The 21,929-nt window shown below is 39.4% G+C and overlaps 1 long non-coding RNA gene across 1 annotated transcript; it reads right to left on the minus strand.

Moving 5' to 3' along the window:
• Positions 1-5,606: 5,606 nt before the first annotated feature.
• Positions 5,607-11,901, minus strand: LOC145994389 (uncharacterized). The gene is made up of 3 exons (XR_014442350.1): positions 11,718-11,901; positions 8,618-9,039; positions 5,607-5,921 (listed from the first exon to the last, which is right to left on the minus strand). It is a non-coding gene; the product is annotated as an uncharacterized LOC145994389 (long non-coding RNA).
• Positions 11,902-21,929: the final 10,028 nt, after the last annotated feature.

The raw sequence follows: 21,929 nt of genomic DNA on the forward strand, positions 1-21,929 counted from the left end.
GTAGTAGCAGCAGTTTTAGTTTAGTTTATTTTAGCATCCAATAAGTTTATTATATGAATAATATAGTACTTGTTACAACTAAGATTACACAATAGTTACTTCTAACATTAGTAGCAATAGCAGAAGCAAACGCAGTAGTATGAGAAGCTTCGGAACGTGTGAAAGTTACAAATTAACAAGAGTTTCAGTGTTGCAAATTATGAAAGTTTTGTACCAAATTCGATATCTCAAGACCATTTTTAAACTGACACAAAATAAGGTGAAATAAAGTGCTTCGTTTATAAATTGCCATAAATTGATAAAAGTAAATTGAAATTTCCAGGGGGTTCGACTCCCCCGCCGATGCCCATGGTCATGTGCCATTGTATGTTGTCCTATTTATGAGGATTATTTAAAGAAAAAGTGATTCATGCTTACAACTGTCTACTCATATTACTGTGGAGGTTGAAGTTATTGCATTATTTCAATAGTCTCTGTCCAAGTATAGGACATGTTGCCAAATGTCTGGCAATTTTCTCATGACTTCATCTGAATCGTTTTTCCATATATCCCTATGATGCATTATGTCATCAATGGTCTTGAAGCAACATCGTCGTAGAAGATCTTTTAACTTTCGAAACAAGTCATAGTCATGTCCAGACTATATGGCTATGCTCCTGCATTTCCCAATTTTACTGCTTAAGCAGTTGACTCACTGAATTTGCAGCGTGGCACCTTGAGTTGTGGTGCATCTCACCAGAAGTGTTGGTTATTTCCAGAAAATAGCTGGACATGGGTGATCCTCCAGAAAGTTACCATAATTCTCACTCTTCGGTTCTGTGTGACAAGGAAGACTGGCATTGTTGTCGTACGCAACAAGAAGCATCACTTTCATGTTGCTGGGTGTGTGTTGGAACTTTGGCAGTCTTTTTGATTCAGGGTATGTCCAAAAGGTCTAAAATCCTAAAGGTCGAAGTCCACTTTATACACAGTAAGGCTAATCCAGACTGGACCTACAGTTTAAAGTGGAATCCGAACCACTTGTGCGTCCACTGGGTATCGAACCCGGGCTCCCTTGGTTACAAGGCAATGACGCTACCACTGCGCCTTGGGGAGGCCCCAGAAGTGATGTCACCTAGTGCAGTTCGAAAGCTCCAATTTAACGAGCATTCAAGTTCACAGGCTGTAGGACTTGACATGTACTAGACTTCTGCACTTGTTTCAAATCGTGGAAGTTGAAAGTCAGCCAGGTGTTGATTGTAGTTCTTCTAATGTGTGGAAATGCAAGTATGGGAACTTATTAAAATGCTATGTGCTTTCTATGGTGAAAAACAAGTGTTTAAAATGCGGGGAAATCAATGTGTTCATAGTTTTATCTACTGGTCGTATTTGGCGCTGCAGTCGAAGTGCAATTCAAAAAGATTTCTGCTTCCAGCTCAAGGCTTCGAGACTGAACTGCGAGACCATTCTCGAAAGGTGTTTGCTTCAAGAACATTAGGGGTGTGTAGGACAATTTTTTAGGTCGGGACAGGACAATTTTTAAATCCGGACATTCGGGATGGGAAAAATTTGAAATTTCCCGAAGACCTAGAAATCTTCCGATCAGTTCTAAACACTTACAATGAGAAGACATCGAGAATTAACGACTTTTTAAAATAACCATTCTGTATTTCCCAACTTCTCGGGATCCCGAAAAGTCGTGAAGTTATTTCCCGAAGTTGGGATCGGGATGGGAAATTTTTTTCCTGATCCTGGTCCCAACTTTTTGGGATCCTGCACACCCCTGAAGAACAGTCTTGCAACTTTTGGATGTGGCCTGAGTATGGCAAACCACTGAACCATTGTTGGATATAGAAGTGAATCATAACTACAACCCTGCACAAGTTCTCTGTGAGATGTAACAGAATTTCTTAAATTTTGATGAATACCATTTTTTTCTTTACATTAGAACACTGTTTTAGTGTGCACTACTCCATAGGTATATTTCATCTACATTACAAACTGTTGCATTGTGGGATCGAGCAGCCATGATGAAGGTCAGTTCTTGTAAGCATATGGAATTCAAGCGGGCAGGTGGGAGATTTAAACCTTGTTTACAATGATACATAGTGCAGCATTCAATTGTTCAAACAAAAACTAACGTTTATCCTCTAATTTTCCGAGAAAGAACAGAAGGTCCATTTCACGGCATGGGATAATTGTTTAATAAATAATATTAAGACAGAGTACTGAGGACATGTACATTTAATTAAAACAAAAAAAATAAAATTGAATAAAATTTCAGAAGACTCGCGTCAAACCTCTCTACATGGAGATGTGTTGTTGCTGCAAGAGAGCTTAGCAGAGTATAATGGCTACGTTGCCTTCATCTTTCTGTGGCTTATGGTTTTGTTTTCAATTTTTCGTGTTAATTATTATTATTTGTTGTGTCCTTATTATTATTATTATTCAGATTATGTGGCCGCGGTGGCTCAGTCGGTAACGCGTCTGACTACCATGCTCAAGGTCCCGGGTTCGATCCCCGGCCGGTTCAAATCCGGGAACTTTTCTAACGGTGAAAGCGGCCCCGGCGCCCACCCAGCGTCGAATAACATGGGTACCTGGGGGAAACCCTGGGGGGTAAAGGCGGTTAGGGGCGTGATGCTGATCACATCACCCCCACTCACGACCGGATCAAGAAAGTGTGGGGCGTTACCCCCACACCCCCTATATGCCTTCATGGCGTGGTGCTATGCACAGGGGAACACTTTTCACTTTTACCTGTCCTGTAGATTTGATTGTTCTGACAGATTAACCGAAAGTCAAATTTTGAGTTAGTCAAAAAACAGTAATTTCAATCCTTGATATAACAATTTGGGATATTCTGGTCAATTTGGGATACTTTGAAATAGCATTAATGTGTATCAACCAAACAGTGCTTTTTTTCTGACAGTACGCAACGGTACAACACAGCTTACTAGTGGCACCTTTTCTCATGGATTGGATAGCAATTAATAACAGTTTGTGTTAATGAAAGAAATATAAATAATAAAGTACAAATGCACAATTACCAAGATGAATTTAACTTTGCATGTTATCATTTTTGTCACCAAACTTAACGGAAGTAGCAGCACCTTTCTACATAAAAACAAGAAAACACTTCTGCCATTTGTACTTCCTCTCAGGTAAGTTCATATATCACCTTTCTCTGTGACTAAAGGAAACAGGGACGATAATGGTAGAGCCTTGGAATTTACAGTTAATCTGTATTGGATGTAAATATTTCAAGCAGAATCTGAACCACTAATAAATACAAATTGATTCTATGTAGCTGGGTCAAAGTAAATAAACACGTGTGAACTACAGTTGGCCAAAACTTTCCACCCCTATTCATTTCGTTATTGGGTTTATATGGATCTACGAGGAGCATGCCGAAAGTTTTTAGCAGCGCAATAATGTAACATCCCAGCAACTGTGCATGTGTTGCATTTGACAGCCTGATGTTTATTGACCTTGAGCAAACATAAGAGCTTCACTTTCTTCATAATTGTTTTCTGTCGACTGTGCAAAGAGTTTGAACATATGAAATATTTCCAGATGGCACAACATTTTCATTAATTGTATGCAATGTTACAGACATTTTCCACAGTACCAGTAGCGTATGCAGGATTTCATCAGGGGGGGAGGTATTTCTAAAACTTTCTCCAAATTCACATTACCATTGTTTTATTATACTTTAATTAAATAATAATCACAATTAATTAATAATACTTATTATTAATTAATTACTACTAATAATACTACTAATACCACTACTACTATTAAGTAGTACAGATCTACATAAATATAGTATTTATGAAAACAATAGAATGAAATTACTTTCTAGTCATTCGATTTTTATCAAACGAAATAATTGTCTGGTCAACAAGGTGAGACATTTTAAGGGGGAAGAAAATCTATATAAACAAGAAAATATATTAAATATAATTGAAATAATCAAAGTATGGAACTCATCCAAGGAGCTGTGGTGGTCTAGTCGGTAGAGCATCTGACAATCGCGCAGAGATCCGGATTCGATTCCCGAAATTGGTTGGAATTTTTCCGGCTTCTTCCCCGCACAAATGTCTCCGATAATTCACATCTGGATTGTCTCGCTGTTCTTACCAACAAACATTTTACAATAGTTAAGCTTATTGTCGTTTGAATAATGTGCTATCCACATTTACTATTCCAGCCCCTCCCGAAAAAAAAAAATCCTGCGTACCCCAGTGTATTGAACATTGTTACAACTGAGATACAAAACCTTGCAGATGACAGACAAGCTTGGCTGCGAACATGACAGCTGTGCGAATCCTGATGTCACATGAAACCCACCTATAAGGCTACAGTTAATACAGTGCTGCCAACACAGGCCAATCTGTGGAACTATGACCTGTCATGTGTAGAGGTGGGAATCAGTAGCGGCTCGTGCCTAAAATAACAGGTGAAGAAGTATATTTATAGGCAATGAAAACAAATAGTAAGTGCCAGTGCCCCCCCCCCAATTTAAAACGTCTTTTTTGTCTTCATCCGTCCATCTGGAAAATGGTGTCTGCAACAAATTACACACTAAGTCATTTACTGGGTTCATTGTAGAAACCACAGCTCAACACATGAACACAACACACGATAGGAAACGCGAAACACACACGCGGAACAAGATCTCGCGAGAACGCGAAGATTTTGCCACAAGCACTGGATGCGATGTTTTCTCCGACGAGAGAACTGCTTCATCTAGAAGGCGACACCCGTTCAAGGCCAACGCTAGGTGACGTCACCGTTGCCATGACAACCGGCTAAGTTTTCCGCAACCTAGCGGTGTTTGCTCTTGGGTTGGGACGAACTCAATACGTGCGTAGCGCCGAGCGGCGTGTTATTTGAGTATTATCGTGTGCGTTCTGCTGGGAAATAGTTTAATTTAACAAGCAAATAAAAAATGTCAATATTAATTTGAAAATTAGGTGAAAACATCTGCACTTGTTGCACTTGGCCAGCCGCCACTGGTGGGAATAAAGCTATAAACAATGGACATATATTTGAGTAACCACTTTTTTTAAAAAAATGATCCTCATATATAAAACATTATTGTTTTTTCCCATTGTTACATTGATTGTAAATTTACTTTAAATCCACCTTCTTCAACAAAATGATGTTTTAAAGGGTGTAGGGATGAGAGCTCACAACTATGCTAAGCCTATTATTGTGGCAAACATTGAATGGTGCAGGCCAGTGCCATAAGGTTCAAATCATGCTGTGTTGCATTGATTTGAAAGCTTTATGATCATGTTGGGACCTTCCACTGCCCTTCATTCAGAATTTCTTCATATCTTAGGAGCACCTTAGGTTGCAATAAGTGTAACTGTATATACAGTTGCCTGACCAGAAGAGGGAAAGGGACGTGGAGGGTTACAATCACCTTTCCTAAAGGAAAATAAAAGATTAGAGAGTAATGAATTACAACATTGGCAAGCAAAACAAGTCAAAATTGCTGGGTTCATTATGTTCTAATTAATTATTCCTGATTACAGAACCATTAAATAATTTTAGAACAAGTCGCCAATGTGTAACAAATTTACAAATATTTTTTTTATTTTTTATTAATATTATTTTTTTTACAATTAAAACTTTACAAGGATAGTTCAGTGTAATTGAATCCACATCTGAGAAATTAATTGCTTCAAATTTTCATAGTCCTCTGAGTATGAAGGTGCATGCTGATGATGTTGCCCAGTCACGTTCATTGAATATCCTGGATGGACTCTCCGTGCTCCATAGCCAATAGGTTCTTCCCCAGTGAAGATGGCAACTCAACAGATGTTGGGCTCTGCAGTCAAATTAGGACAGGCTCCTCACTCTCTCAAAAGCCAGGGCAGCAAAATTTCCCTATCATGATGCGATTTGTGTATGGTCCAGTGAGAGGCATCCTACCAAAAAACAAAGGAAACACAACTGACTTCTATAATAGGCCACCGTTATTGATTATTTCATTCACATTCACATTAAAAGGAAACATACTCTTACATTAGCAGTACAGTTCCATTTGTAATCAACTTACATACTGTAGAAGAAAAAAGTAAACCAAAGTTTCAAGCCTACTGTGGAAAGAGTTTCTGGTGAAACACAGTTGAATTTCTTGTCTGTTGCCCCAGACTTCTACCAATTTCCTTCTAGAGGGTACAGGCAACGTGATCCTTTGTGTTGAAGTTGAGAGACACCATCCAAATTTGAACCTTCTACTTGAATCAAGAGGCCCAAGATCAAACCGTGGGAACATCTTGCGATGAGCGGGGCTCCACCATGTTTTTCCACATTTGACTCCATGGTTTTGAATTGCCGGAAACTTGTTCCTGCAAGTTTCTGGCACTTAGCGATGAGGGATGTGCTTCACTGTGTTTTAACCCTTAGGTATAGACGTGAATGATTCACTTAGGTTCTTCATGAAATACTTGTCATTTTATAACGAATACTCGGTCAGTAAATTTTATATTGATACTTATTAATATCCGTTGAAGAAAAAATTATACCAACATATAGTGTCACTGCTTTTCTACTCACCACTTTTGGTTTCTTTCTGTCTGGTTTAATTTTCTCTACCTTCTTCAGCCAGTTTTGTAGTAAAGTTTCAGACATTGTTACACTAAGCAAAACGACAACGCACGAACTGAGATGCTACACTGAGACTGACCTAAGGCATTTGACTGTTCTCTTCTCTACCACTCCAAAATCATCCATCTCACCCAAGTTACAGAAAACAGTGTTGCTAACCATTGTAACACAATTCACTACAAGGAGTCAAATCTGTATAGCTGAAGTCCTGAATGTAGTAGCAGTTCGGCATCTTTGACCCAACCCCAGAGGAAGCTGACTGGAACCGTATCTGGTTTCGAGCCACCACCTATTTTTCTGTAAAGCGATGTTGTCACTTTTGCCTGCAGTGTTTAGACATCCATTCATTCACTGACAGGTTATACTCCCAAGGTCTTTATATTGTATAAAAAAGTAGCACAATACAATAACACAACCTAGCAAAGATAACGCAACTGCAACTTCGCGTTCAAAAATCTCTAAAGAAACTGAATTGGCAACATCTCATTTAGTCCACGTGGAATTGACGAGAGCTGACATTTCTTGGACGAACGCTATTGGTGGGAAAGGTTTCAAGGGACGATTTATTGGACTCCACGTGGATCTGACATGTGGTTCTTAGGGGGAAAACTGATATTTCGGAACTTTCTTTGAAGTAAAGTGAGGTTGGAATCAGGACGAGGAGTATACCTTTGAATTTCTTCCTTTACTTTTATCGTACATTTTTCACATGAAAGAATTGAAAGGAAAATGGAACAAAATTTAAATTTAATTGACTCAGGGGTTGAATTTACAAATCTGTAACGTATTTAAGAAATATTTATTTAGGTATTCAAATTCTGAACTGTCAACACTGTGTGCGGTGCGTGCTCCCTGGAAGGAGGGCGAGAGGTCAGTTTGACATCTTCCAGATGGCGGTGTCCGTTCCCTAGAGCTTACCGAAGCCTTGTCAAGGGAGCTGGTGTTTCTTGGAAATGACGATGCTGCACATTCCACCCTCTTTCCTTGACACTTTGGTTTTAGTTGATTGAAAGGTCCAGTGGACTACGCTTCTTCTAGAGCTACAAATGGTTCCTTCCTGTTAATGTTGAAGTATTTTAATTCTATTGTTGATATAAAAATCCATATTTACACCCCCCTACAGGGGAGGGTTCCACTTTTCTGCTTCGGGGGGGGGGCATCAAAATTTGGGAGGGTGTTGGGGGTGTTAGGAGGGGTGTGGATAAATCACTGAGTTCGGTTACGTCTCCGCGAAATCTTATCATGCCTGACAGAGCCCTTCCCTTATTATCTATAGATAAGGGAAGCCCATGTACACTTTCTATTCTATAGAAAGAAAACTGAGCCAAGCAACGTTGTCCTGTTATTCATTATCTCGAATCAAGTTGGTAAACGCACCTTGAAACAGTTCTGTACGTATCTAAATATATTGCGCATTATGTTGATAAACATGGAATATTTATACCAGAGATAATTCGCGATAATAAAATCAAATCGCACAGACACACCCAAAGTTTTCTTCAAGGGAGGGGCAGTGTTGAAAGGCTGTAAAACGTTTCGAATGCAATTATGTTTTAAAAAATGGAGCAAAATTATATTGCCCTAATTTATACAGAAAAATGAAGTTAAATGCGCATTCTGCCCCTGATAACCCTCCTAAGGTGAGACTAGGTGCGCGCGTACGCATTGTGTAACACACACACACACACACACACACGTATAATATACTTATAAAATCCACAACACCAAGAAAAGAAGTCACAAAAAATCTAAATTTTAGGACCATATTGATTGACTAAATTAGGTTATTTCAAGTCGCTTTTTTCTGGTATCTTGCGATATGAGGATGAGTAATGAATGATATGATGGAATTGATGAAGGGACACTCACAAGTAACACCAATGCCCAGGCACGGATTCGAACCCGGGACAGTTGGCATCGTAGAGCGATGTACTATTAGGACCATGTTATGACAATTAATATGTGAAACAAACGGTTAACATTAAATGTAATTAAACTATGAAAAATGAGTTACCAAGAAAATCGCCTTCTGGCTTGAGACTGAAGTAACTTCCAGCACATTTCTTTGGCATTGTCAAAGTTGTACACAAACCACTAACGTAATAAACTCATCTTTTGGTGTTTTTGTGCTGATTATTTTGAACTAATCGAAGTATTTCCGACGAAAAAACAGTTGGTTCATGAATTCACCAAAATGGAAATTAGAAGCATTTGGTCTGAAAAGAATAACAATCGTGAGAACGAAGATATAAATGGCAAAAAATGCACCAATGAATAAGAGGAATGCGAGGAAAAGAAAAATGAGGAATGAAGATAGAGCAAAAGAAGTAGAGGGAGAGAAAAAGAAGTAAAGAGTGGTAAAAGCAGAAAGACCGAACAAGGAAACGAGAATGGTGGTCGGATATGGAATAAAGTACTTCTTCGTAAAATGAGTAACTTTGGCTGTGTCCGAAAGCTGCAAGACCATACTTGAAGCGAGCATACTTCGAGAGCATACTCGCAGTGCGGTCTTGAAGCCTGGAAGCGGAAAGCTTTCGAACTGCACTTCGACTGCAGCGCCAACACAAGTGAGGAATGCAACAAAAGTTGCTTCGAAACTAAAATTATCAAACATCGACTGTATGTGCCACTCTTGTTTTCCGTGAACAACACACACATGACTCGGCGTGCAGTTTATAAAACACAGCACGTTATTAATTATAGAAATATGAAATAAATTTGCTCTTTCAAATTAATTTTCACACATTCCGCAACATGGTTTACGATCGCGGGAAAAGAAATTGTTTTCTCACTTTTAACACATTGACTGCCACCATGTAACTGAAAATGTATCTCTTCTGGGCCAATCCGATTTTCTTGTTACTGACCGACTGTGAATGAAATGTGTATGTATAATATCTCAATACAATTGAAATTGAGCCCATTATTGAGGTTTTTGTGGTGTGTATGCATTTCTATACACGCGGCGTAGGTTTTCAATTTGACGTTGTATGCCACGTGTATATGATTTCATACACGTAATTATTCGCTTTGTGTTACCACATTTTGTCTTGTTCTTTCCGAATATCACGTTGTTTTAAAATTTTGTGGTGATCAAAGTACCAAAATTATCAGACTACGGGAGCACTAATGCTTTATATGATTTTCATCTTTCCCAAAGTATAATGAGTAGAAACAGATTTGAACTGCTTCTACGAATGTGGCATTTTGCAGACAATTCACGTGTTGTCCCTAATGATACATTACATAAAATTACGAACATCATCAACAAACTCATTTCACGATTCCAAGAAATATACACACCAGGGTAAAATAGTGTCGACGAAAGTATGATACCATGGCGGGGAAGATTTTCATTTCGGCAGTACATCCCTTCCAAAAAGAATAAATACGGAGTGAAAGTTTTCAAGTTGTGTACCAGCAGGGGCTATACATGGAACATTATTCTTTATGTTGGAAATATAAACGGCCGGTAACATGTCAGTTCCTGAAACTGTTGTGTTACAGCTTGTAAGACATCTTCTCGGTGAAGGCCGGCGCCTTTACACAGATAATTATTGCACCAGCGTTCCTCTTGTTTACCTTGGCATTTACAATAATACCCATCTGATCGGTACAATTAGGTCTAACCGTAAATATTTGCCAGCAGATGTTCTTCAAGATAAATTGAGGAAAGGTGATATTGTAGGAAAGGAAACTCAGGAAGGTGTGACTATTCTGAAGTGCAAAGATAAGAGAGATGTGTTAGTCCTATCTACAGCTCACTCTTCTGAAGAGGTAACTGTAACACAAAGATGTGGTTCAGAAATTAGAAAGCCTACCGCAATTGTTGATTACGATACTGCCAAGTCCTTCATTGACGTAAGTGATCAGTTGGCTTCATATGGGAATGCTCTGCGAAAGACTACAAAATGGTACAAGAAAGTTATTATTGAATTTATATGGGGAACGGCTCTCGTGAATGCCTACATTCTCTACAGTGACTGCATTCAGTCCAGTAACATACACATAAATGAATTCAGGGAACTTGTAATCCTAAATATTCTTTCTGAATAATTACCTCCTGGACAGTAACTGACTTTACCTGAGCAACAAGGCAGAAAAACTCCAACTCATCCCTTGATAGACAAAGTAGGGGATAATGGAAGAAAGAAGCAAGGACGCTGTGGACATTGCTACAAAATCTATGGCAGAAGTGGAAATTCTGACTCGACAGGGAGGAAGTTTGCCAGGTGGGTGAAGACAGTATTTGACAAATGTCCCAAAAATCCTTTTATGTGCCGGGAGTGTTTCAACAAAAATCATTGAACTTCCAAAGTGTTCGGTACAAAATATGTCATCCTTATATCTATATATCTAAGAGAAACATAAGTTTACAAAAAAAATATTATATAACAAATCGTTTTGTAAGAATTATGATGTACTAGCAATGTATTCCACAATGTATTATCGCTTGCTGTGAATTCCAACCAGAAAAAAAGTGTATTTACGCATTTACCCTTCCTTTTTAGTTGTCAATACATTCGTACTAGTGAAAAGAATACGTAAGCGTAAATAAAGTTTTGAAGATTTTTTTACTCTTGTAAGACATTACAGAAATTAAAATTATTACTGCCCCATCTTAGCTCTACGCCACGGCTATTTAACAGTCATATAGTTTTGCTTGAACTGTGTATGCGTTTCCATACACGCGGCCAAGAATCAGGTTCTTGTTTGTGTATGGAGTAGCATACACGTGGCCCAGAAGCAAGAAGCCATGTGTATGACATATCATACACATGGCAGTCAATGTGTTAAACACCTTCTCACTATAGAAGAAAGAAACCACGCATATATGAATAAAACCAATAAATAAAATTACATAGTATTTTAAAAACTTGTTTACTTACATTTCCACACAATGGAAGAACTACAACTACCAGCTGATTGACTTCAGACGTCCATTTTTTTTTAACGAATGAAAAGCAAGCACAGATCGCAAGTGTGCACCGCTCGTGTGCTGCGTCCTCTGGTCTTGTACACTCGTTTGCTTGGCGCTTTCGAACTGCACTAGGTGACGTCACTTCCGTCAAGACTGTACTTCAAGTATGTACTTTGTACCTTTTGGACACAGCCGTAATCAGACCAAAAATAGATAGTGACAAACGCACAAACAAAGAAAATGAGTAGAACGGTGGCTAGATTGAGTACAAAACGTGGAAAAAAGAAACAGAGACAAAGAATTCCTGTGGCAAAAACGAGAATCTTGGTAGCCATTGGCCACCGTGTGCAGGCAGCACGTTCGGCGCGCCAGACAGCTTCAAGTTGTCTCACGTTGAGCGTTCAGCGGGCAGAAGTGACGTCACGTTTTGAAGTGGTAATGTGGTAAGGGCTTTCTGTCTTTTAAATCCCACACCGGTCATGATCTTGCAGATCAGGCTGAATCACACGAAGCCAGATTTCCTGGTGGATATTGTGTTTCGATTTGGGCTAGTAAGTATACTTTCTTTTCGGCTAGTTTTCGCTTCACACGGTAGCTTTCGTTCCCAGAAGGCATTGCGCAGGGAAGAGCAGACAAGCTAACATACGGGCTACCGCCACGTTTGTTACAACCAGCGATGCCAACCCTAAGCCGCGCGTCAGGCTAAGTTTGCAACAGGTTTTATGTCCCCGCGCGGGAACTGAGCACAGAATCTTCAGTGTCAGTCTTGCCTCAACCGCCGAGCTGCTTACATCGCAAACACTGAGAAAATCCACAGTATTGCCAACCGCACAACACATCAAAACCCGCATGCATGTCAAGCGGAATATATTTGTGTTTCTTTTTGTCTCCTGAAACATAACATTTTAGAAGTACTTTCGGCGCATAAATTATTTTAAAAAATGTGTCATTACTTAATATAGATGCGAAATATCTTCGAAACATGAGAGTATTTTTCCCAGGGGGGCAAACAAGTCACATTTCCCCCAAAAGAGTGTAGTTCCCTAATAACATTGCTTAAATTTGAATTTATTGTGTTAATGCAATAATTAACACATATTATTGTGGCTAAAATGAAATTATATGTGTGAAATACATAATTTTTGGTTGACTTTAATTTTCCAGGGAGGGAACGGCCCCCTTGTCCCTCCTTCCGGACGCCCATGAGCATGTGTGTGTATTTCGAGCATGCAAAAATAAAAATAAACAAAGATATAAGTAAACAACGACAGGCCCTCTTGAATTTAATGACAAATTATTGTTTTTGGTTTATAAAAAAATACGTTTATGAAAACCTTTGTTACTGTAAGACACACGCACTTCAAGTTATACCAGCAAAAAAAAAAAGTATGATTTGTTATTGTGGATATATACAATCAGGTGCATTGTCTGCTGCTATTATTCTGGTTATAATTTATGAATCACTTCACTAAACCAGGATTCAAATCTTGGTCTGTCCATTTCTTGCTAATCATCCATCCCTTTCCTTGAGCCTTCAACAAAGACGTCATTGCCGTCAGTGGGTGAAACAATAAGCCTCCCCCTTCCCCTCTCCCTTTCTCGTCGGTTTCTTCAGCCCTGGCGGTGGTTTTGCATGGTGATATATATATATAAAAAAAAATCAATATAACGCCCACGCCCCTCCCAGAGTTAAAGCACGTCTGGTCCAAATAATAAACATGTTTCTTCTCACGGGGATATCTTTTAATACCGGGGACATTCTTTTGTAGTCAAACAACAAACAATCGTTTCCTCTTCCTAAACTCAAACCGCAAATCATTCAACACCCGGGATACAGTTCGTGCGCCCATTGACGGCAAATCACCTCACGCCCTGATTTACTTTGACCTTGTTTCCGTAAGGAGGATTATGCATTTTAAACAACTTGCTTGATTTGAAGAGCTTTTCCCTTCGGATGAAGCCCACAATAACACTCGCTGAACAGGAGACCTTGCTTGATTCAGCCATTCTCGCCGCTGTATAGCACGATTATTAATCACAATAAACATAGGGTTAAAATAGTGGGATGTGCAACACTGGTATCACGGATTCCACGCGCTCTGCAACGTATTCAGTCTTGCTCGACTCGCACTTGGGCTTCAGGGATTCCTCAGCTCAATACAAACTCCAGTTGGCGAATCTGCGGATCCAAGTTCGTCTGCACAGTGATTGCAACCGATCAAGTCCACACCTGCTAATGGATGTATTATTTTGTCTGTATTTTACAAATTAAATAACTGTTTTCTTGCAAGTATGCAGTTGTGTCGGAATAGAACCCGTCTCAGTGGAACTATATTCTTGCGCGCACGTTTGGATCTACATATGCGAAAACCTGCTGCAAGGTTAACCTGACGCTTGGCTTAGCATAATGGTGCTAAACCTAGCATAATTTAACCTTCCTTGGCACCTAGCACCCTGTGTTTGGCATAACAGCCAAATCTAGCATAATCTGCAACCGTCGGTAGATATTGAACTGAAAGGAAAGGGCTCTGAAGAAGTAAAAATAAAAGTAACTGCACTTGTTTCCAACAAAAGAGAGTAAACTGGGCCTGGTATCCCGTCCCCCAACAACGCCTTTCATCTCTTCCCCATCCTCCTGCCATAAAATCGAAGACAAGGGTTGGGGCCAGGCACGTATCCAGGGGGGGCTTAGGGGGCTCGATCCCCCCGAAAGTTTTAGGTTTACAATAGATAAAATGAGGTTTTTGGTTTCTTGTGGTGTGAAATAAAATAATGTGTCAATATATTTAGGAGAGAAATAATTATCGAGGCAAGACGGAGAATGTTCCGTAACCCTGTTATTGATAATAGCACGTATCCAAGATGGGGCACAGGGGGCTCGACCCTTTTTCAGTTTACGTTAGATAAAATTAGGTTTTTGGCTTCTTGAATAATGTGAAAATAATGTAAGGAGATAAATAATTATCGAGGCAAGACGGAGCATGTTTTATACCCCTGTTATTGTTAATAGCACGTATCCAAGGTGGGGATAAGGTAGATCGAGCCCCCCCCCCCTCGGGAAATTTTTCAATTTACACTAGATAAAATTAGATTTTTGCCGTCTTGAATAATGTGAAGATAATAAATTCATAAATCTGAGAGAAATAATTATCGAGACAAGACGGAGAGTGTTCTATAACCTTATTATTGTCAATAGCACGTATCCAAGGTGGGAATCAAAAGGCTCGAGCCCCCTTTCAGGATTTTTTTCTGTTTACACTAGATAAAATTAGGATTTTGGCTTCTTGAATAATGTGATGATAATTTGGGAGAAATAATTATCGAGACAAGACGGAGAATGTTCTATAACCCGTTATTGGTAATAGCACGGATCCAAGGTGGGGTTGAGGTGGCTCGAACCCCCCTCCCCACCAAGATTTTTTTTTATTTTACACTAGATAAAATTAGGTTTTTGGCTTTTTGAATAATGTGACGATGATTTAAGGAGATAGACAATTATCGAGGCAAGACGGAGAAGCATTTGGAAGCTGCACAACAAAGTTAGCGCCACAGGTAGGGCGATTCGTTGTAATTTCTAATCTCTGGAAGGCGGGAGAGGGTACGTTCTTGAATGAGAGAAGGAGTCTACTACTGGCAATATTAACGAATCGTTTTATCTGCGGAACGTTCTAGAATATAATGAGGATATAAATACGCGGATTCCATTTTTCGGTTGATCTGTACAAAGAATCGGTTAATGAGATTTCAGAGGTAAGTGTGACAATTCATACAGTCGATTGGTTATCAGATCAGTCAGCGTCCTCTGGTTGCTTTATAAGATATAGTGATTCGAAAATGTAGACATTGACGATAGTAGAACTTCCGAGGCCTCAGTGTAGTGCTATAGATCGACCACAAGGAAAAAAACCTTGGGACGAAAAGTCCCCGCGCACCTTTCCCTTCTTCCCTCCACCTCGGGCCATAAGGAAGCATGGTCAACTCTCCCCCTCCCCTACTCGCGGAGGTACGGTGCACAGGACTCGAGGGTCTGCGCAGGTTGTTTTGCTCGTGGTTCCACTATAGTCAGTGTTGCCACATGAAGGGAAATTTCCCTTTTTGAAGGGAAATTTGGAGCTAATTTTAAGGGAAAAGGGAAATTCGATGAAAAATAGTGAATTTTCAGGGAAATTTTAAGACAGACTAATCATTAATTATATTAAACATTATAACAGATTCCAGTTTTGAAAATGAGAACTTATTATTTTTTTTATTTTGTCGTATACTTTGTTCTGAGAGGAAGGGTGGAATTTGGGTTGACCCACATCTGGCTACCGTTTGGGGCCGGAGGTCTTTGGCCATTCACCCTTATGGAAGTGGGAGTCCGAGGATATTGTATATTTAAGCTTTCCCCGGTTCTCTGAATTTTGCCTCAAACACTACGCGTGCAAACCATAAAGTTATCTTTGTCGCAAACCTAACTTTACTTCAGTCCTCATTGGACACTGGATGGGTTATTCGTCGTGTGCGAGTGTTTGGTGGAAGGCTGTGCCCGTCTTGGACGACGCGAGAACAAGGGAAGCAAAGGAGACTATCTGCAACTCCAGAATATATAAGAAAACGTCTGGAGAATTAGCGGAAGATGAAAAAATACCGCGGAAACAAGTTAAAAAATTCCGTGCAGAGTGGCAAGAAGTGACCAACAATGGATTAAATTTTAATAAATAACTTGCTAATATGTGAAATTTACCAAAATAGAACATTTGCTCAGGTATGTACTATATATCTTTTTTAATAAAACGGGTATATCCATGCGCCGAACTTAACATTTTTATGGGGAGGCAAAAATGTGATTTTCCACACAAACTCTTCATATGTGCGCCTTACTAGAACAGCATTTTGTGTAGAATATTTTTAATTCTCTTCTGATGGTGTGATGAAGACAAGGGGCATTGGCGTCCCTAAATCCAATCTCTGTTTGTGTGTTTTGCTTTTTACTGATGAAAATCTTCAGTTGCCAACTGTAACATAGTTTTAGCTTTCATCTCAAAACAAAAAATTTAGCTTGGTTTAGAAATAAAATCTAAATCTTCCAAAAAAACATTTAAAAGTTATTGATTTTATTGTTTATTGATTTGGTTTATTTTACTTCGCTTTTCTGCCACTTTTGGCTAATTGCAAAGATGGGGATGCCTGATGATACGATGAAATTTATGAATGGACACACACACAGCCATGCCCAGGCCGGGATTCGAACCCGGTACCCCTGGCGTCGTAGCATTTAAAAGTGAAATTGATTAACATTTTATATATACATACGAACATGGGTCAACGATAATATTTAATTATTATTATTAATAATAACAATAATAATAATTCTTTAGATGAAGGGGAAAAATGGGCGAAAAAGGGAAATTTTACCCCTTGGAAAGGGAAATTGTTCTTACAGATTGTGGCAACACTGACTATAGTTCGGGTCGAGGGCCGAAGAGATCAAGGCCCCTCTCTCCCTCTCTCTCCCTCCCCCCCCTCTCTCTCTAAAGTGAATATATTTCAGCAGTACCGGATATTGGAGTGGTTTATTAAAACAGAAATAAGATGCATAGATCAACTGAAAATCAAAGTTTTGAGTGATGATTTAGTTTTGCCAGAACTAAATTTCGTATATGCAGTCCGAGAATTTCATGGCATAAAAAATACTTTTGTTTAAGCCTACTGGGTTCGAAACACATTCAAACACTTAACTACCATAAAGAGACTGCCGAACATTTTATGAATGTCGATAAGAGAAAGCAAGAAGATGTTGCATATGTAGACATTTTAGGCGGAAATTGCAGGCTCTACCAGAACCAAAATCAGGGCTCTACCAACTGAGCCACCTAGCCATCCTTGACTTCAACCGATTTTTCATTTAAATGTCTACATAGTAGGCTACATGTTCTGTGTATATCAAATCGTAAGGTGTTGCCTGTATAGTGAACAAGCACAGAAAATATAGGAGACAGAAGAAAACTGAGGAGCATTCCCACCGGTTGAGAATTTTTTTCTGTGGTCAACAAGAGCTACTACTTCGAGGTGACAATGACAGTGGCCTAATAAGGGAGATTTCACACCGTGTCGCCTGAAGATTAGGTTTGTGCGGCCTTTTGTGTCGCTACGGTGTGAAACGTTGCTGTTGATTGGCCCATTCCAATCGACATGTATCGCGTGTCTCTTCGGTCTGAAACCTTCCTAAGTCTTGAAAATCCAAGTCACAAGGATGGAAAATTAGGGCATTGTTAAGGTTAGGTGTGAAGGCAGGCAGACGACAGCACCCTAAAGGATCATATCCAAACCTGCAGGAAGAACGCATTTTACTTCAATCTCAATACGGAATGATAAAAACTTCTGGTGAGTTGATTTTAAAAAATGTGTCCGAGATAAAAAGAGGCGTGTCCAGGATTTTCGGAAGGGAGAGGGGTTACGCATACTATCTTTGGTGGTCAGTCCTGATTTTGCCATTTTTTTCCTGTCTTTGATGTTCGTCTTTTTTTTCTTTTTCTTTTTTTAAAAAAAGGAATACTGGGTCAAATGGGTTTATGACCTCACCAACCCTCCCTTCCTTGGGCATGTCACTGGAGATAAATTAGTAAGCATATGCTACCGTGTAAAGCAAAAAAATCTTATGGCATTTCAGATGCGACCTCTAGAGGCCACGAGTGCAGTTGTAATGGCGACCGCGTGAGATGTAAACAATGTATCACTTCACATTTTTAAATGCCGATAACTATTCAACCGAGAGGAATAACGTTTCGTGTAAAACGTTATTAGATACAAAACAATGGCGCTGCTAAACTACATACTTGACAACATTTACTCTATATGTGTGTAAGAATATTTTAGTTGTTTCAATGTAAAAGTCGGCTTTAGGTAGAGAAGAATGACGCTGATTAAATACATACTTTACAACGTTTACTGTACACGCATGGAATAATATTTTAGCTTTTTCAATTACACCGTGCACACTGCATTGACGGTGTAACTCGACGTGCCTCTCGTGCTGTATGTATTGTACAGTGTTTCTCAAAAGTTTTAGGACAACGACTAATTTTACCCCTTTTCCCACTCGAGTTCAATGCAAGGATACCTCCGCATATATCGAATGAAAAGTTTTCATAATGTGCAATTCTCCATTAAATGTTTTCGCCGAGTCGTACTACCTTCGTTTTCTTTGTTACAAACAAGTATTGTTTGCACATTGCATGTAGGAAGGAGTTGCATCTACATTTCACATTGGTCAGCTCCTTCTACTTACTTTCAGGAGCGAAAGCTTGTAGGGTAGTGTTTACCGTTCAGGACTGTCAATCTGATGGTCGTAGGTTCAAACCCTTCCGGTGGCCAAAAATTGGATAATTCTTATAAATATTAAAACTACATTCATGTTTTTAGTGGTATAATCGCAGATAAAATCAAAGATCTTACATGGAAGATTTTACCTTGCTCTGAACTAAGCCAAAAGGCATTTCGAACCGATCTAATACATTCTCCAATACATTTCAAAATGTTATTGAATGTTTCATGTCGATAATTTGACCAATGCATCAATTCTTGACGCTGAGACGATATCTTCTGCAAATACCTCTTCTCTCCTCCCGCCTCCTTTCTCTGCTCTCCTTCTCCTTCTTCTCTCCCCTCCTTCTGCTCGCTCTGCTTTTATCTTATATCGCCTTCCCTACTTTTCTCGCATCTTATCTCCATCCCATTCATCTCCACTCCTCGAATTTCCTCTCCTGTCTTAGATTTCCGACTCCACTGCACTCTTCTCCTCTTCTTTTCGTTCTTCTCTTTTTCTCTCCTTTACTTTACTCTCCACTCCCCTCTTCTCGTCTCCTCTTCTTTGCTCCATTTTCCTCATCTCTCCTAGAATATTTTTCCATTCTCCTCACTACATCTCCTCTCCTCGTCTATCCTCTCTTTCTTCTCTCCTCTACTTTTCCTCTTCTCCTTTCGTTTTCTCTTTCTCCTCTCCTTTGTCACCTTTCGTTTTCTCTCACTTCTTTTCCTTTCTGCAGACTCATCAGCGATGAAATACTAAAAAAACTTTTTTTTTCTTTCAGAAAGAATTTTGTCACTTGCGATATAATAGTGATATTTTTAATAATTTTATACGATATTACTTGTTTTTATTCCTTTCGCGTATTTTATAAATATCTATTGTGCATGTGGCAACCCTGAAATTGAGCCTAACTCTACACTCAACCCACCAACGCCTGGTGTAAATTGGGTTGCCTAGTTTAAAATGTCGTTGTCCTAAAACTTTTGAGAGACACTGTACATTGTAATTGAAACAGCTGATGTTCTCTGCACACACTGTGGCTCTGTCTTGAAGTATGGTCTTGGGGGAAGTGACGTCACCTAGTACAGTTCGAAAGTGCCAAGAACAGGAGGACGCAAGTACACAGCGTGCAGTACAGATGGTTGGTGACTAGGTCACGTGGTTTCCACACTCGTTGTTCATTTGTTTAAAATCACGGAGGTAGAAAGCGAGCAGCACAGGTAGATATACGTTATGGGCCAGCAAGTTGTTGGTTATAGTTCTTCTAATGTGTGGAAATGCATATGTACGAACATTTGAAAATGCTATGTGATTTCTACGGTGAAAAATAAGTGGTTAAAACGCAAGGAAAACAACGAGTACTCAGTTTTATCTACTGATCGTATTTGGCGCTGCAGTCGAAGTGCAATTCGAAAGACAACACTTCCAGTCCACGACTTGAAGACCGCACTCCAAGACCATACTTGGAGGATGCTCGCTTCAAGTACGGTCTTGCACCTTTGGGACACGGCCAGAATGTTTGCTACGGAAATAGGACGGGTTCTATCCTTAAGCATTCCTCTTATTCATTGGTGCATTTTTTTGCCATTTATATCTTCGTTCTCACGATTGCTATTCTTTTCAGAGTAAATGTTTCTAATTTTGATATATATTTAATTTTTGGTAGCATTTACGTAGCAGTTATGCTAGCAAAATGTTAAAGCGATATTCCTCTCGGCTCGGCTAGTTAGGTTTAGTTCTCTCTTCTGATCAACAATTATCGATGATAAACGTGAGTTTCTGTTAAACAACCAAACACTGCACAATGTAACATCGTAAACAAGGTTCCAGTCTTCCGCCTACTCGCTTGAATTCCGTATGTTTACAAGAACTGGCCTCAATCATGGCTGCTCGATCCAACAATGCAACAGTTTTTGACGTAGGCGGAACAGGCGTTGTATATGTTAAATGTAATTCAACTTTTAGAACGTTAGGAGAAAAACATGACTTACCAATAAATATGGACTTCAGGCTGGAGACTGTCTCTTCGTAAGCATTCCTTTGTTATTGTCAAAGCTCTACACAAACTAACGAAATGCAGTCGTCTTTTGGTGTCTTTGTGTGCAACACACTGCTGATTGTTTCGAGCTAATCGAGGAATCTATCGACGAGAAAACAGTTGGTTCATAAATTCAGTAAAATTATAATTATTAGCATCTGTTCCAAAAAGAACGCCGAACGCAAGAACGGAGACGTAAATGCCAAAGCTTGTACCAATGTAAACGAAGAATGCGGCAAGAAGAAAAATGAGAACTGAACACAGAACAAGAACAAAAGAAGTAGAGAGAGAAAACAAGAAAGAGAGAGAGATAAAAGCAGAAAGACAGAACAAGAAACCGGGAATAATGGCCGGATAAGATATGCCGTATTTCCTCGTAAAAGGATCAATGAAATAAAACTTAAGATAGACAGTGACAGACGCACAAACAGTGAAAATGAGTAGAACGATTGTTAGATTGCGAACAAAATGTGGATAAAGGAAAGAGAGAGAAAGAATGATAGTAAGACAGCTTACAACAAGACCGAGAATCTTAAGAGCCATTCAGAGTTGACTGGTGCGAGAAACGGAAGGGAAAGAGCAGAGTTTATATCGTATGCACGATTAGATATGTATAAGCCAATCACACGGACGTAGATTTCCTGGTTGGCGCTGGAGTAGCTACCAGGATAGAAATGATGGCTGCCATAGACTGCGTTTGGCGAGACCGTGTTCTAATTGTAACTTGCTTCTTACCTCGATGCTGCGGCAACAACCAATCAGGGCGAAGGTTTAACACATGAAGATAATACGCGGGTGGGACTTTTACATGACAGATGTGATTATGCGATAATGAAAAACCTTATATCACCAGTTAAATATCTTTGACATATTAGTTGAACATGGGTCTTTCTTGTAAGGATTGAATCCTGCTAATCGCATATGAGTTCATTACACAGTATGTTTACTACACGTTGATTACCGTTTTCTTCTTCTTTCGAGTCAATTTGTAGTTCATACTTTTCTTCTTCTTCTTTTTCTTCTTCCTCGTCCTCCTCCTAAACCTTAAATCTTGGCAATTGCAAATAGCATCAGGA

Source organism: Lepisma saccharinum, chromosome 10, assembly GCF_977018435.1.
Source record: "Lepisma saccharinum chromosome 10, izLepSacc3.1, whole genome shotgun sequence".
NCBI classification, from domain to species: Eukaryota; Metazoa; Arthropoda; class Insecta; order Zygentoma; family Lepismatidae; genus Lepisma; species Lepisma saccharinum.